The sequence below is a fragment of the Nomascus leucogenys genome, chromosome 5 (assembly GCF_006542625.1).
Source record: "Nomascus leucogenys isolate Asia chromosome 5, Asia_NLE_v1, whole genome shotgun sequence".
Lineage (NCBI taxonomy): Eukaryota > Metazoa > Chordata > Mammalia > Primates > Hylobatidae > Nomascus > Nomascus leucogenys.
The window spans coordinates 24704117-24718530 of NC_044385.1; positions in this window are offsets into that span (position 1 = coordinate 24704117).

The window sequence follows — 14414 nt, forward strand, 5'->3', positions numbered from 1 at the left end:
GGCGGGTGCCTGTAGTCCCAGCTACTCAGAGAGGCTGAGGCAGGAGAATGGCGTGAACCCGGGAGGCGGAGCTTGCAGTGAGCCGAGATTGCACCACTGCACTCCAGCCTGGGCGACAGAGCGAGACTCTGTCTCAAAAAAAAAAAAAAAAAAAAAAAAAAAATTTGTGAGATGCCACTAAAATCCTGCTTAGAGGTAAAGTTATTGCCCTAATTTGCCTCTATTAGAAAAACCAGAAAGGTCTCAAATTAATATCCTCAGCTTCTACCTTAAAAAACTAGAAAAGGAAAAGAAAATTAAAACCCTAGTGAGCAGGAGAAAGGAAATAATAAAGATAAGATTTTTAAAAACCAAGAAAATGAAAAACAAAAAGAAAATAGAGAAAATCAATGAAACTAAAAGTTCATTCTTCAAGAATATCAATAAAATTCATAAACTTCTAGTCAGACTGATCCGGGGGTTAAAAAGAGAGAAGATACTAAATACCAATATTAGAAATGAGAGAGAGGACATCACTACAAATTCTAGACATTAGAAGAAGAAATAAGTTAGACAACTTAGATAAAATATTTAGCCTCTGAAAGACACAGACTACCAAAGTTCATTCAGTTAAAAACAAGGTAACCTGAAAAGCCCTATATTTATTATAGAAATTAATTGGTGGCTAGAAAAAACAACCTTCCAGGCAAGGCACAGTGGCTCACGCCTGTAATCACAGCACTTTGGGAGGCTGAGGTGGGTGGATCACCCAAGGTCAAGAGTTGGAGACCAGCCTGGCCAACATGGTGAAACCCCGTCTCTACTAAAAATACAAAAATTAGCCAGGCGTGGTGGCACACACCTGTAGTCCCAGCTACTTGGGAGGCTGAGGCAGGAGAATAGCTTGAACCCAGGAGACAGAGGTTGCAGTGAGCCGAGACTGCACCACACCACTGCACTCCAGACTGGGTGACAGAGCAAGACTCCATCTAAAAAAAAAAACAAAAAAAAAAAAAAAAAAAGAAGAAAAAGAAAAAGAAAAAACAACCTTCCAACAAAGAAAACTCCAGATCCAGATAAATTCAATGGTGATTTCTATTACACATTTAAGGCAGAAATAATACCAACTGTATACAAACTCTTTCAAAAAATTCAAGAGAATGAAATATGTCCATATTAATTCTATAACACCAGTACTATTCTGATATCCAAACCGGAAAACCTTATAATAATGACATTATAAAAGACTTCATGAACACAGATGCAGTAATCCTTAACAAAATTTTAGCAAGTTGAACCTATCAGTATATAATGATGGTAATGCATCACCACCAAGCAGATTTTATCACAGCAATGCAAGGTTGTTTTACTATTCAAAAGCCAATCGATGCAATTTATCATATTAATAGATTAAACAATAAAATGTATATGATCATCCCAGTAGATGCCACAAAACATTTGACAAATTCCCTTCCTTCCTTCCTTCTTTTTTTTTTTTTTTTTAGACCAAGTATTCATGCTTGTTGCCCAGGCTGGAGTGCAATAGTGCGATCTTGGCTGACTGCAACCTCTGCCTCCTAGCTTCAAGCAGTTCTCCTGCCTCGGCCTCCTGAGTAGCAGGGATCACAGGCATGTGCCACTATGCCCAGCTAAATTTTGTATTTTTAGTAGAGATGGGGTTTCACTGTGTTGGCCAGGCTGGTCTCGAACTCCTGACCTCAGGTGATCTGCCTGCCTCATCTCCCAAAGTGCTGGGATTACAGGTGAGAGCCATGGCGCCCGGCCCCCACATTTATTCCTAATAAAAACTTGGCTAGGCGCGGTGGCTCATACTTATAATCCCAGCACTTTGGGAGGCTGAGGCAGGTGGATCGCTTGAGGCCAGGAGTTCGAGACCACCCTGGCCAACATGGCGAAACCCCATCTCTACTAAAATAATAAAAATTAGCCAAGCGTGGTGGAGCATGCCTGTAGTCCCAGCTGCTTGTAAGGCTGAGGCACGAGAATTACTTGAACCTGGGAGGCAGAGGTTGCAGTTAGCTGTGATCATGTCACTGCACTCCAGCCTGGGCCACAGAACAAAACTCTGTCTCAAAACAAAAACAAAAACAAAAAACTCCCAGCACACTGAGAATAGACGAAACTTCCCCAAATTAATAAAGAGCTTTTACAAAAAATCTACTGCTAGCGTCAGTCATGTTGGTGATTGACAGAAAACTTTCCCTCAAAGAAGGAAAAAGTCACAGAGGTCTGCTTTTACCACCTCTATTTAACAATGTAATAGAGGTTCTAGCCCATGAAATAAGGCAAGAAAAACATAAAATGCCTACAAATCGGAAAGAAAGAAGTAAAATTTGCAGACAAAACGATTGGCACTATAGAATATCCTAAAGAATCTAAAAGCCACTAAATTAAAAAGTAAGTTTAGTGAAGTTGCAGAATAAAAGATCAATATGCAAAAATTAATTGTGTTATTACACACTCACAATAAACAATTATGACTTGAAATTAAAAGAGTAATGCTATTTGTAACAGCATCAAAAAATGAAATACTTTGGAATAAATCTGACAACAGATGTGAAAAAACTGAGCACTGAAGAATACAAATCATTGCTGATAAAAAGCAAGGAATAATTAAATGGAAAGCTATGCTATCTTCACAGATTGGAAGACTTAAATGTGTAATGATGTCCATTTTCCCCTAATTACTTGATGGATTTAATACAAGCCCAATCAAAATTCAGCAGGCTTCTTTGTAGAAATTGACAAGCTAATTTTAAGATTTACATGGAAATCATATAATAAGGACAGAGAATAGCCAAAATATCTTTGAAAAGAACAACAAAGTTGGAGGAGTTACATTGCCTTTACCAAGATTTATTATTAAGTTATATTAATTACAACAATGTGGTATTGTTGTAAACACAGACATACAGGTCAATGGAACAGAATTGAGGGTCTAAAAATTGACCCACACATATATAGACAACTGATTTTCCACAAACATGGCAAGAGAATTCAACTGAAGAAAGGTAATCTTTATAATAAATGGTGTTGAAACAATTGCATAGCCATAACTAAAAAATAAATAAATAACTTCAATCCTTGCCACATACGATATAAAAAATTAACTCAAAATAGATCATAGACCTAAATGTCAGAACTAAAGGTATAAAACTTCTAGAATAAAACACAGGCAAAGGTTTTAAAATACACACAAAAAAGCACAATCTCTAGAAGAAGTAAATTAATCTATTGGGCTTAATAAAACTAAACACTTTTGGCTGGGCGTAGTGGCTCACACCTGTAATCTCACTCTTTGGGAGGCCAAGATAGGAGGATTGCTTGAGCCCAGGAGTTTGAGATCAGTCCTGGCAACACAGAGAGACCCCACCCCCCAGCTCTTCCCCCCAAATTTAAAAAGTCAGCTGGGCATGGTGGCAAATACCTGTGCTCCCAGCTACTCAGGAGACTGAGGTAGGAGGATCACTGGGGCCTTGGGAGGTTGAGGCTGCAGTGAGCCATGGTTGTGCCACTGCACTCCAGCCTGGGCAACAGGAGACCCTGTCTGAAACAACAACAAAAAACTTTTGCTGTCTCTACATTCACTGTTATGAAAATGGAAAGGTAAGCCATAGACTAGGAGAAAGTATTTGCAAAACATCTACTCAAAAAAAGAATTTTATTTAGAGCATATAAATAATTCTTACAACTTATCAATAAGAAAACACTCCAGGCAGGGCGCGGTGGCTCACGCCTGTAATCCCAGCGCTTTGGGAGGCTGACGCGCGTGGATCACGAGGTCAGGAGATCGAGACCATCCTGGCTAACACGGTGAAACCCCGTCTCTACTAAAAAATACAAAAAATTAGCCCCGCGTGGTAGCAGGTGCCTGTAGTCCCAGCTACTCGGGAGGCTGAGGCAGGAGAATGGAATGGCATGAACCCGGGACGCGGAGCTTGCAGTGAGCCGAGATCATGCCAGTGCACCCCAGCCTGGGCGACAGAGCGAGACTCCGTCTCAAAGAAACGAAAAAAAAAGAAAAGAAAACAGCCTAATTGGGGAAAATAGGCAAAAGATCTGAACAGACATTTCGCCAAAGTAGACACACATATGGCAAATACATACATGAAAAGATACTCAACATCATTAGCCATTAGTGAAATGCAAATCAAAGCCATAATATTATTATTACACATCCGCTAGAAGGGCTAAAATTGGAAAGGCTGATCATAACAAAGATTGACAAGTATAAGGGCAATTGATATAACATTGCTAGCTAGAATTTAAATGGTACAGTCAGTTTGGCATTTTCTTTAAAAGTGAAACCACATCTATCATATGAACCCAGTCTTTCCACCCCTGGGTATTTATTCCAGAGAAATAAAAGTATTTGTCCACACTAAGACTTGTACACACAAATGTTCATAGTAGCTCCATTTGTAATAGTTAAGAACCCCAGATGCCCATCATCAAGTAAATCATAAATTTTAGAACACTACTGGGCAATAATAAGGAACGATCAATACCAGCAACAGGGAGGTTGAGTGAAATAAACCAGACAAAAACAATACATACTACATAATTCCATTTATGTAAAATACTAGAAAATTCAAACTAATTTATAACGACAGAACACAGATCAGCTGCTGCTTGGTGAAGGGGCAAGGAGGCAAGATAAGGAAGAGATGGACGCAAAGAAATTTGGGTGTCCTTCCCCTCTTGATCATGGTGATGGCTTCAGGTGTATATGCATGTGTCAAAACTCATAAAACTGTACAATTTAAATACTTAAATATCCTTAATACTGAAGTAGACTTGTCAAAAAAACTTATGTAGAGAAAATTTGTAAGTTAGACAGAAAGAGATAAAATTCAACTATCCTTAAAGGTAACTTAAGAGTTACAAACCAAGTAAATCCTGGTAAAGGTCTTAGTAAAAATAAAAACACTATGATTGGTCACAATACAGTGAGTCAGAAAAATGATAACAAACATACATTTCTTTATTCTATCAGGTCAGCCTGCAAAATCTCGTTTCCTGCTGGGCGTCATGAAGTCTCTTTCGTTTCTTCCCTCTTCTGCGAGTTCTCGCTTTTTGTGTGTGTTTGGCCAGTGTCTAGAAGATGGGTACGCCTTTATGCCTGTGCCCAAGGAGCCCTAAATTTGGCTCCATCCCCAAGGGTGGAGGATGACTCTGAATCCTCATCCATATTCTTCAGAGTGGGAACTCCTAAAAGATAAACAAGCCTCTCTTGCTAATACCAGTTACTTCTCTCAGTAAGAATAAGGGGGTGGGGCATCAGAGAACCCTGTCCTGCCACACAATAAATGCTCAGATGTGTTTTACTACAAATTCTAAGCACTAACAAGTTAAAAGAAGGAGGAAAGTAAGTGATGGTGGTGGAATCTGAACTGAGCTTTAGTGAATACATAGAATTTAGATTCTAAACAGAGAGGATAGGGCAAATGAAGAAAACAAGATAGGAAAAGACACATCGGTAGCAGAAAGCAATTTGTTTAAAGGACGGTACGGAGACCTAAGCTTCCTAGAGTGAAAGAGTTCTATTAGAAAAGTGGCAGACAAGCTGGGTGTGGTGGCTAACGCCTGTAATCCCAACACTTTGGGAGGCCAAGGCGGGTGGATCACCTGAGATCAGGATTTCGAGACCAGCCTGACCAACATGGTGAAACCCAGTCTCCACCAAAAATACAAAAAATTAGCCCAGGTGGCGGCTGAGGCAGGAGAATCACTTGAACCTAGGAGACAGAGGTTACAGTGAGCCGAGATTATGCCACTATATTCCAGCCTGGGTGACACAGTGAGGCTCCATCTCAAAAAAAAAAAAAAAAAAGAAAAAAGAAAAAAGCAAAGTGGAGACAAGTTTGGGTGGCTAGGATGGGTCAGATTATTGAGAGCTCTTGAAAATCAAGCATGAGGATTTAGATTTAATAGAATAAAATACAGAAAGCTATCAGATTTTAAGTAAAGGGAGCATATAACTACAGGGGAATTTATGCAAGTATCTTGTTCTGAAAGCCAGTAAGAACAGAAGTTTGTGTTGGGTATGGTTAATAGGGAAAAATCCCTCCTAACAACTAAAAAGTCATATCAAAGGGTATGATCTATTGGGAATGAGTCATCTATAATATACAGTCTATCAGCATGTACTATTTGTCTAGTCATGGCAAATATTATTCCAATTTCTATTGTACAAAGAAAGAAACTCAAACATCTCAAATTGCTACTAATATACAGACATATATGCAAGTTCCTGTTTCCGGTTCCACCTAATTTACCTTGGCACCATTTCCACAGAAGTCAAATATTTGGTGCTTTGAAACAAATGTAGAACAGATTCCAGGGTGTGGCCTGTACAACTCAATTTTCGCAGTTTGGCTTTTCCGTGTAATTTTCAGATATAAATTACTTCCCTACCAGGGCAACAGTGGAGGCAGGGAATAGAGTCAAAAGCATTGGCTAGGAATCAGAAGTCTAATTGTGTGACTATAGGCAAGCCATTAGCTTTTCTGAGTCTCAGATCTCTCTTCTAGAAAATTGGGGCTAAAGTCAAAATCTTATAGTGTTTCTTTGAGAAGGCAATCAGATACTATATAAAAAGATTGTCCACTTATGTTATATAAATAATTAAATAACAAAATTGCAAGCTGCTACAGTCAAGAGATGTTTGATGATGCAAGAAGAATTGTTTGATGGCAAACCACTTCTACACAAAGGAGACATTTTTAGATAGTACCTTCACTGGAAACTGTTTTCTTCTTACTAAAAGTCAGCAAGACTGGAACAGCCTCCCAAGCTGTGGTTGGAAGATTGAAAGCGCCTTCTAGAGGAGACACTGAGAACTGGGAAGGAGAAAATAGATTTCTAAGAATATCATACAATCACAGCTGATTTGTTATAGATCATACATTGAGACAAACCTCCTGAATCTTCAGCGTTTTAATTGATACATGTAGTATAAAATTAGAAACAGGAACATAAGTACCATTATGAAAACTATACTCAAGTGTGGATACTGATCAACTGACACAGAAAAAATAAGAGTACTCTGTAATTGATACGGAAGTTCACTGCTATCTAAATCCATGCGGAATGTGAAATGGTGTGGAATACGTAAGAGGATCAGTGAATGACATCCAACCAGAATGATTAAATACAGCATCTAAACATGACCTGCTTTCGCTTATTTCTTACTGATTCCCTAGAACAATGCTGTCCAATAGAAATGTGTTAGCTACATATGCAATTTGAATTTTCTAGAAGTCACATTTAAAAAAGTAAAACAAAATAGGTGATCTTAATTTTAATAATATGTTCTATTTAACCAAATCTATGCAAATTATCATTTCAACTCATTATCAATATAAAAATTATGAGATATTTTACAGTCTTTATTTCACATGGAGTCTTTGAAATCTGAAGTGTATTTTACATTTACTGCACATTTCAATGCAGACTAGGAACATTTAAAGACAGCCACAGCTCTAGAAAGTAGGGATTGGAAATTAACAGCAGATTCACACTATATATTTGTACATTATTTTCTATACACTATTTTTAAAGAAAAGCAAAGCTTCAATTTGCATTTAGTATTTAAACTATTTCTGGCCAAGCTCTCTTGAAACTTCTGCAGAAGAGAGAAAGAATAATGATGGCTATCTGAAAAACCTTAGTTTTTTGTTTGCAATCAGAGTTTGAGATATTTTTTGGGACATCTGCGAATTTTATCATCACTTCAGATGAATGTGAAGTCTTCAATTAAAAAGTATAAGCTAGAAGCCATCATTAAGCTCCTATACGAGTCATGCTTTTATCACTTCTCATAATTCTCTTGAATACATTTACTATTCATGACACACAAAATAATTAAACATTGCATTTAAATGGATAAGAAAATAATGTGACTTCAGGAAAGCCCTTATCCCTTTAGACAGAACTGTAGGAAAACACAGTTGCAGTTAGGTAAAGGACCAGAGCATGTTATTTGTGCAAATGTGTAACATCCATGCCCTGGTCATGAACTTTTCGTAGCATCCCTAGTCATGCTAGCAAAATAAAAATTGCTCCCATGCATTTCCAAACCCCTCTTGGTGGGAATGATACCACCCTCACAGTATGAGATGCACTGCTTGAGACTTTTGTTAAAATTTGATCAGTTAACAAAGCACCTGTGGTGGTAAATATTCCGTTTTCTGTAGTTTCTCTTACCAGCAAAAAGGAAAAGATTATAACATCAAAGTAAAAACAAAAACAATAAAACCCAAAGAAACTCAAAAGTCTTTCTAGATTCAAGTGACTTTGCTTCACATTTCTTTTTCATTTAAAGCTAACATCACCTTAAAGGATGTCTCACACTTCTGAATTTATATTTCCTGACCTCCAAAAGGGATCCTATCTATTATTAAAAAGTCAAAAAATAACAGATGCTGGTGAGGTCGCAGAGAAAAGGGAATACTTATACAATGGTAGGGTGGATAAGAAAATGGAGTACTATGGAAGACCATGGAATACTATGCAGCCATAAGAAAGAATGAGATCATGTTCTTTGCAGCAACATGGATACAGCTGGAGGCCATTACCCTAAGCGTTAGTAACTAATGCAGAACCAGAAAACCAATTACCATATGTTCTTACTCATAAATGGCAGCTAAACATTGAGTACACATGGACACAAATAAAGAACACCAGGGGCTACTTGAGGGTGGAGGGTGGAAGTAGAAGGAGGATTGAAAAATTACATGTCAGGTACTATGCTTATTTATTAGTTGGGTGTTGAAATAATCGGTGCACCAAACCCCCGGGACACACAATTTACCTATATAACAAACCTGCGCATGTACCCACTGAAACGAAAATAAAAGTTAAAAAAAGAACACAAAAGGGGTCTTATATTGTTCTACTTCCATATTCACACATTATTCCCTCTTCTGCACTATCTTACCTCGAATTTACATCTTAATGAGTTCTATTGTTTGTGTGTGTGTGTGCATTAATAGTTGAACCATGGATACAATTTGACCTATTTGGAATGGATGTGAAGGACTTTTTCTTTATTTGAATTAAAGCACATGTTTCTCAATTAGGACCTAGGGAATATAGGTTGAGATGTAGTACATAGTCGTTAGAATGACAATTGAAATTGAAATTAAATAAGTATGTATCAGTTCATGATGGTTGATCTCATTTACCCCATTATAATCAGTGCCCTTCACTACAGAACAGCAAACTCACTCCTAGCATTGACGTCTACTAACTGTATGTTAGAGATTGCAGAAGAAGCAATGTAGAGTTAATGACTATCATAATGACTGAGATGCATGATGACATCAGTAATTTTTTTAGTAGATCTCTTTTTGGACACAAAAATCACCACCAATATGACTATGTATCTTTAAAATTATATTTATGTATATATACATACACATATTTAGGTATATAGCACAACCAAACCTCTATTGTGAGCATAAACATTTATAGATACTCCAGAGCAATGGTTAGCAAACTATGGCCCACGAGCTAAATCCAGCCTCACATCTGTTTTTGTAAATAAAGTTTCAACAGAACACAGACATGCTCATTCATTTACATATTGTCTGTGGCTATTTTAATGCTATATAACAGCAGAGTGGTTACAACAAAGACTGTATGACATGTAAATCTAAAATATTTACTCTCTGTCTCTACAGAAAATGTTTGCTGACTCCTGATATAGATTGTAAATGAAATGTCAGCAGAATACATGTGCATTTTTTCTTTTTTTATTGCTAGAATGGGTTGTATGAAATGGGATCAAGGAGGTGCTAACTGTTGGGACCAATGTCTCCTCCATACAGAGCTAGAAATCTTGGCATGGTGTCATGTCAAAGGTGAAAAACAACGAATGAAGTTCATTTTGTTGAGGTTTAAGAAATGTCTTTGAAGTTCATTTTGTTGAGGTTTAAGAAATGTCTTTTCTAGGACATTTTGAGGTGTATCTAATCTTTGGGTTGTAGAAAATGACAACAGTTTTCAAAATAGTTGGAAAGAATGTTTTAATCTGTTATGTTCACTAGTATTTTATAATAATTTCAGAACTATCATCTAATATATTAAAGTATCATAAAAAACTGTATATTGAATTGCAGTAAAAAGTTTTGAGTCCATCTATTAATGTTTATTTTTCTAGTTATTGTGGATTTCATGCTCATAAAACTATTGGTAAAACATATGATCATTTAAGTCATATTGCCTCACAAATTTTGGCCATCTTATTTTTCATAGACCCATGCTGGGTTTACTCCTTCTGCTGATTTTGGTTTCCATGGATATTAAAAGAGACGCTACAAAGTTTCTCTATAATTTGCCCTGTTTAATGAGTGTCTCCATCATGAATGATGGAAAAGTGTATAAGGACATTAGTACGTTCACTTTGAACCATGACTGAGTTACCTGGTACTGGACTTGCCTTCCTGTCACAAAAGAGTAAGAAACTAGAAAAACTACTTAAAGCAACTGTTTTCAGGCATTGATAAACAGGCAGCACATGACTGATCCATGAGAGCAAAACACACAGGTGAACTCCATAATCAGGAAGGAGAAACTTAAGTAAAGTGGTGGCCTTGCTGAGTTGAGGAGGAAATTACCAGAGTTCAAGGTTGTTGGAATGGCTGAAATTTTGTAGGCTAGAATATCTGAGCTCTGTGTGTGTGTGTGTGTGTGTGTGTGTATGTGTGTGTGTGCGTGTGTGTGTGTCTGTGTGTGTGTGAGAGAGAGAGAGACCGAGAGACAGAGAGAGAGGAGAGCGAAAGAGACAGAGGAGAAAGCGTGGTGGGGGGGGGAAGCGAGAGAGAGATAGAGAGAGAGAGAGAGAAGGGGGTAATACTAATACTAAAAGCCTGTATGGAAATTCGCTGAGGATACAGATTGCCAAGCAAGACCTTGCAAGACTTAGCAGAGCTTGCCTGCTATAGGGGGAAGGCTGAAGAGTGATACTAAAGGTCATGCAGTGCTGGAAGACATTAGATTTCCAGCCCAGCAGTGCAGCAACTTCCCTAGTACCTTGAGCACTTAATTGAGAATCCAGAACCAAGTCTTAGGAGAAAGAATCACACAAAAGAGTAAGGAGAATATGCTAGGACTAAATTTAAAACCAAGTAAGACTCATACTGAAAATGAATAATACCAAATTTGACATGACCCAAAGAATCCACCACTAATTAAGCTGCATGCCACACAAAACATAGTATCGTTTAAACAAGCCAACATAATCCAGATTCCCTATAATTGTCACCTACAAATGTCCAGCATACAATTAAATTTTATCAGATATCCAGAGACAGATGTGAATCATAAGAGAAAAGGCAGTCTATTAAAAAAAATGTCTGTGAGATGATCCAGATGTTGGGATTAGCAGAAAAGAAATTTAACCTAGCTTTTATAAATACTTTCAAGGACTTAAAGGAATAGAGTCATAATAAATAGGGGATATCAGCATATAAATGAAAAGCTTTTTTTAAAAAAGACGTATTTTAAGAACTAAGAAGTATAGAATTTGAATTTAAAAATTCACAATATGGGCTTATCAGTAGATTGGACACTGTAAAAACAACAAAAAGTTAACTCGATGATATAAAAGTATTCAGTCTAAAGCTCAGGAAAAAAAAAGTATCGAGTCTTGGTACATATCAATATGCAGTGGTCTTACATACATATAACTGGAGTCCCAGAAGGGGAGCAGAAGCATAATTGCACAGAAAAAAAATATTTAAGACAATAATGGCTGAAAATATCCCAAATTATCATAAAAGAAATGGACAAATCTAGGAAACTCAGTGAATACCAAATAGGCTAATTACAGAGAAAAATCACACCTAGGCACGTTATGGTCAAACTGCAAATAACCAAGTATTGGGAAAGAAAAGTTTTGCAGGCAGTCCAAGAAACATAATACATTACACATGGACAAAAATAAAGTGATAGCTGACCTCTCATCAAAAACAAGAAGTTAAAATCATCAGAGGGCTTAAAGTGCTGATGGACAAAAACTGCCAATCCAGAATCCTATATCTAAAAAAAAGTCCTTCAAAACTGAAGGCCGAATAGACATTTTCAGATAAATAAAAACAAAAAATTCTACACCAATAGACCTCCACTGTAAGCAATGCTAAAAAAATTCTTCAGGATGAAAGACAATGACATACCAGATGGAAACTGAAATCTGTAATGTTTTAGTTATTCTTTTGATGTAATATATTTAGTAATTTAAAATAATAATCATTTATTATTTCTTCCTATTCTATAGCTTTGCTTACCTGGATGATTCTCCTGCTCTGGATGTTATTGGCTGGGGTCACTCAGGTGGCTGCATTCACCTGGATGCTTAGCCAGCGCTGGAACTTCCAAAATAGCTTCATTCACATGTCTAGTAGTTCAGCTGTGTGGCTGAAATGGTTGGGATGGTTGGCTGAAATGTTTTTCATTCTTTAGTAATCTACCCTAAACTTATTTATTTGTTGGCCAGATTTCTAGAGGATAAAAGTAAAGTTGTATGGCTTCTTAGGGGCTAGGCCTAGAATTGGTATGACATTATTTTCACCATGTTTTGTTCATCAAAGTTAAAAGACCAGCTCAGATTCAAGGGGTGGGAACACAGACTTTATTTCTTATTTCTTTCTTTCTTTTTTTTTTTTTTTTTTGAGACAGAGTCTTGCTCTGTCACCCAGGCTGGAGTGCAATGGCGCGATCTCAGCTCACTGCAACCTCCGCTTCTCAAGTTCAATTGATTCTCCTGCCTCAGCCTCCTGAGTAGCTGGGATTGCAGGTATGTGCTACCACACCCAGCTAAATTTTTTTTTATTTTTAGTAGAGACAGGGTTTCACCATGTTGTCCAGGCTGGTCTTGAACTCCTGACCTTGTGATCCACCCACCTTGACCTCCCAAAGTGCTGGGATTACAGACGTAAGCCACCATGCCCGGCCGATTCTATTTCTTAAAGGGAGAAGCAACATGCACATACAAGAATCTGAATACTTTTTGACAGCCATTTTTAAAGATAATTCACCACAAACAGGAAGGAATGAAAAGAATTGGAAATAGCAAAATGTAGGTAAATACATAAAAGGTAATATATATTTTTCTTCTCTTAATTTCTTTGAAATACGTATGACTAAGGCAAAAATAACAACGTGCATAGATGTGATATATGTGACAACAAAGCACAAAGGACTTGGGGAGGTGGTAAGTAGAACTTTACTATTGCAAGCCTCTTTTATTTTACATGAAGTATCATAATTTTAACTCTAAGGCTGTGATAAGAATGTATATCATAATTCTCACAAACACTGTAAAGCAATAATGCAGAAAGATACAGTTAAAGCCAACAGAGGAATTAAGACGAAATACAAAAATATTAATTAACCCAAAAGAAAGCAGGAAGTGAAGAACAAAGGAACACAAAACTAAATGGGACAAATCGAAAACAAATAGCAAAATGATAGACTTAAACTCAACTATCTGTTGTCTATAAGAGAAGCACATTAAATTAAAAAACACAAGTTAAAAGTAAAAAGATGGATAAAGATATACCAGCAAACAGTAAGCTAGGAAGGCTACAGTGGCTATACTAATATTGGATGAATTAGACTTCAAGATAAGGAGTATTATCAGTGATAAAGACATTTCATAATGATAAAATGGTGAATTCATCAGGAAGACACAAGAACCATAAATGTTTATATGCCCAATAACAGAGCTTCAAAAATGCAAAAGAAAAGCTGAGAAAACTGAAGAAAGTGGCAAATTCACAGCCATAGTTTAAGTTTTACACTCTAATCTCAATAATTAATAGTAACACTACACACAAAACAATCAATACAATATAGAAGATCTGAAGAAAACTATTAACCACCTTAATCACGTTGACATTGATGAACACAATGCTCAATAACTACAGAATACAATTCTTATCTAGTGCTCACAGAACATTAACCAAGATAGGCCGGGCGTGGTGGCTCACGCCTGTAATCCCAGCACTTTGGGAGGCCAAGGCGGGCGGATCACGAGGTCAGGAGATCGAGACCATCCTGGTTAACACGGAGAAACCCCATCTCTACTAAAAATACAAAAAATTAGCCAGGCGTGGTGGTGGGCGCCTGTAGTCTCAGCTACTGGGGAGGCTGAGGCAGGAGAATGGCGTGAACCCAGGAGGTGGAGCTTGCAGTGAGCCGAGATTGCACCACTGCACTCCAGCCTGGGTGACAGAGCGAGACTCTGTCTCAGAAAAAAAAAAAAAAAAAAAAAAAAAAAGAACATTAACCAAGATAGACTATATTCTGGGCACAGTAAGTCTCAAAAAAACTTTAAAGTATCAAAATTTCAGAGTTTGTTTTCTAACCATGGCAGAAATAAACTGGTAATTTCCAACAAGACTAGTCAT